Source organism: Chionomys nivalis, chromosome 8 (assembly GCF_950005125.1).
Source record: "Chionomys nivalis chromosome 8, mChiNiv1.1, whole genome shotgun sequence".
In the NCBI taxonomy this organism is placed as follows: Eukaryota; Metazoa; Chordata; class Mammalia; order Rodentia; family Cricetidae; genus Chionomys; species Chionomys nivalis.
This window is the reverse complement of record NC_080093.1, coordinates 39501744-39505191: the sequence shown is the minus strand read 5'-3', so window position 1 is coordinate 39505191 and position 3448 is coordinate 39501744. Positions and strand designations below refer to the sequence as shown.

Genomic DNA, 3448 nt, shown 5'->3' with positions numbered 1-3448 from the left:
AGGAACTGATAGAGAATTCCATGGAAGTGTTACAGAGATAAAGCCTAAATAAAGCACATAGATCTTTTGCTCACAATTATTTAGCCAAAACCTCAGCCACATGGCCATAACTTAACAGGACATGGACATTATTATGACTCCAAAAAGATAAAGAAATGACTTGAACAAATAGTTTGTTTATAGGCCAGAAATTTCAAAGATAGTGTGGAGTGCCTAAGAATTAGTGAAAGAAACAATAGATCTCTCTGCAAAACACAAACTACTATTGAAGTACTCTAAAAGATTGTAGAGAGATTGGAAAAATTAATCTCTTCTTTATGTAGTTCATATAGCATCTGACACTACTAAATGTGTCCATTTATGTCCTTGTGTCTGTCTGTCTGTAATGTGTGTGTGTGTGTATGTGTGCATGTGTGTGTGTTGACCATCATACTCATTACTATTTGTTCTTGTCTCTACTCTGACGAGTGTTAAGCCACAATGAGCATGTTGGGAAGCATTGCATCATACCGCATCTGATAGCATAAGGAGATAGAACTCAATGAAGAAGACAATGAGCCCTCATTAATAAAATGTTGGTTTTCTCAAAAGGAGATGACAGATTTTTATCTTTTTTTTTATTATTTAAGACCTTTATTAACAGGTGCTTGCAGTTTGTTGACTTTTTTTGAAAAAATCAAGTTGTAAACTTTTTATTACAAATTAAAAATGAAGTTCTTCAAAATCTTAACTTGACCAGATATGAAACAATTTAAAAACCATTAAAGGTGTATTGAAAAAAACCAGACCTTTTTTTTAAAAAAAACACATTTGTCATTACCAAAAAGAGACATCTTTAGGTAAAAATAATAAAAACCCCATGCTGCATAGATAATGCAGATAATTCTAGCGTATCTGGTCAACGGGCAAAAAGCAAGCACTTAAGGTCTTCAGCTCCAATCTTTGTTCATTTCTTATTGCTGGAATTTCATATTCGTTTCTTCTTGTTGGATGACCAAACCGGATGATGGTAGAGATGGTAAGCCGGCATTTACTCAGCCCCGCCCTGCTCAGCCTCGGGAGCGGACGAATTCTCAGCTGGTGGATCGGCTGCTTTTGTCTCTTTGCCATCTTGTGGTTTAGGGTTCTCTGGGCGTCTGCGTCGGTAATTGAAGTTGCGGCGATACCGACGTTGAGGTGGCTGCTGACCTTGGGTCTCGTCTCCTTGATTTTCTTTGTCCTCTTCATTGCCATCCTCTCTAGGCTGTCTTTGGCGAGGAGGGCCCCTGCGAAATCGTGGTCTGTAACCCCGATACATATTCTGTCTCACTGGTCTACCTTGCTCTCCTGCACCCTGGTTGTCAGCACCCTCCATCACTTCTCCTTGCACAGGAGGGTTGGAATACTGTGGTCGACGCCCATAGGGTCTCCGCAAATAGTAAGGTGGGAACCTTCGCCTGCGATAGGGCCGGCGTTGTTGGGCTTGGCCTTCAGGAGCGCTTTCCGATCCCTCGTTGTTTTCCCCACTCTCACTATTCTGGTAATTCTGCTGGTAATTACGTGGAGGACCCCTACGACGTGGGTAGCGTCTATAATGGTTACGGTCTGCTGCGTATTTACTGCCTTGAACTGGAACTCCACCAGGGCCTGTAACATTTGCTGCCTCCGCACCCTTTTCTCCTTCAACAACATCAAACTCCACAGTCTCTCCATCTCCTACACTGCGAAGGTACTTCCTGGGGTTATTCTACTTTATGGCAGTCTGGTGTACAAATACGTCTTCCTTGGTGTCATTCCTGTTGATGAAACCGTATCCGTTCCTTACATTGAACCATTTTACTGTTCCCAAAACCTTCGTTGCGATGACCTTCTTGTCCCGGCCGGCGGGCGCCGCCGACGTGAGGCCGCCCGGGCCGCCACTCCCCGCGCCGCTGCCCGTGGAGCCGGGCTTGGTGTCGGCGGCGCTGAGGGCGGCGGCGGGGGCGGCGGGCGGCTGCTGGGTCTCGGCCTCGCTGCTCAAGGTTGCGGTGGTGGTGACTGGGGCCGGCGGCGACGGCTGCGGCTCCTCCCGGGGTGTGATGGTGACTAGGCCGGCGGCGGCGGTGGGGCTCTCAGGGCTCTCTGGGGTCCGCTCTCCGCTCCCGCTACCGATCGAACTCAGATTTTTATCTTTACAGAAATATTTTCCTAAAGATGTACAAGGACCTGACAACATACTTAGGAATGGGCTTCATGAGAAGAGCGCTAATAAATAGTTTTGGAAGATTGTTTTTTAACTATAGAACAAGATTGGTTTAATATGCAATTTTAAAGTTCTTCACATATCACTAAACTATTTATTTTTTGAACATAGAAGCATAGAAATAAGTCATAGAAGATATCCTAAGAAGATTTATTCGACCTGCTATGTAGCACTGTTGGCGCTCTACTCTGAATTCTTCATATCCCAGTCACGAACAACCTATACCACTGAGTCTCTTCAGAAAACTGACCCACTACGATTGGATCTGTTTTCTCCATATGCTCAAAAAGTTTTATGTGTTGGGCTTATGACAGCATCATTTATCGCTCCAAACCCTCACAGTAGCATATAGTCAATGACTATCTAGTGTGTGGGTAGAAATCTATTCTGTATCAGAGTTCTCCTGTGTTATGAAGTTGAAGCTAGGGCTTCACCTGAAATCACTTCATTCTCCTAATAGCTTCTCTGCAACTGTGACTGGTCTTTTGGGACATTCTCCCTACATAATCAATATGTATCCAAATTATCATTTCTACTTTGGCTCCTAGGAAAGTAAACATAAAGTATACATTAATGATAGTACATCAGGCAATTCTCAAAACAGAAGTACTCAAAGGTTTAAGGGTTTAGGTAGATAGAGAAAGGTGAGCTCTTTCTCTTTTTTCTGTTTCACTACAACATGAAGAAGTGAAGAGTCACAGCCACATGCCTCCATCATGGTGGGGTCTGCCACCATAGTGCCTTCCTTGAAAAAGTTACAGATTTGAGTAAAGCTGAACTCTAAAGTAAAAGACTACATTATTTGGCAGAGGAAATGTCAAGACAGTATAACTCTTTGGTTGTAACATGGTTTCTATCGACTGCTCTTCATCAAATTTATAATGAAAAGGAGAAGAAAGATATGAAAATGTATACTTGGGGAAGGAAAGGAGATTGACCAGGTTAAAGTTGCAAACAGGGTGAAAGTTAGCAAAGAAGCTGCAATTGTTAAAGATATTAAAGCAATGAAATAGGAACCTCACAGTTTTCACTAAAATAGAGGAAAGTTGCTCTGAGAGAAATACCCCACCTACCAAAGGCTAAAGGTTGTAAAAATTTGATTTATTTGAAATGAGAGTATCCAAGGAGATAAAGACACTAGAATATCCTGCTTGAGCAAAGACACTTAGAAAAGTGTTTTCCCAGATTCAGCTGCATAGGAGCACAGAGATTCCTGTAGTTTCGGAC

The 3448-nt window shown here is 42.8% G+C and overlaps 1 pseudogene; it reads right to left on the bottom strand.

Annotated features, from left to right (window-relative positions):
• Nucleotides 1-742: 742 nt before the first annotated feature.
• LOC130879306 (Y-box-binding protein 1-like) lies at nucleotides 743-2194 on the bottom strand (annotated as a pseudogene).
• Between the last annotated feature and the right edge of the window lie 1254 nt (nucleotides 2195-3448).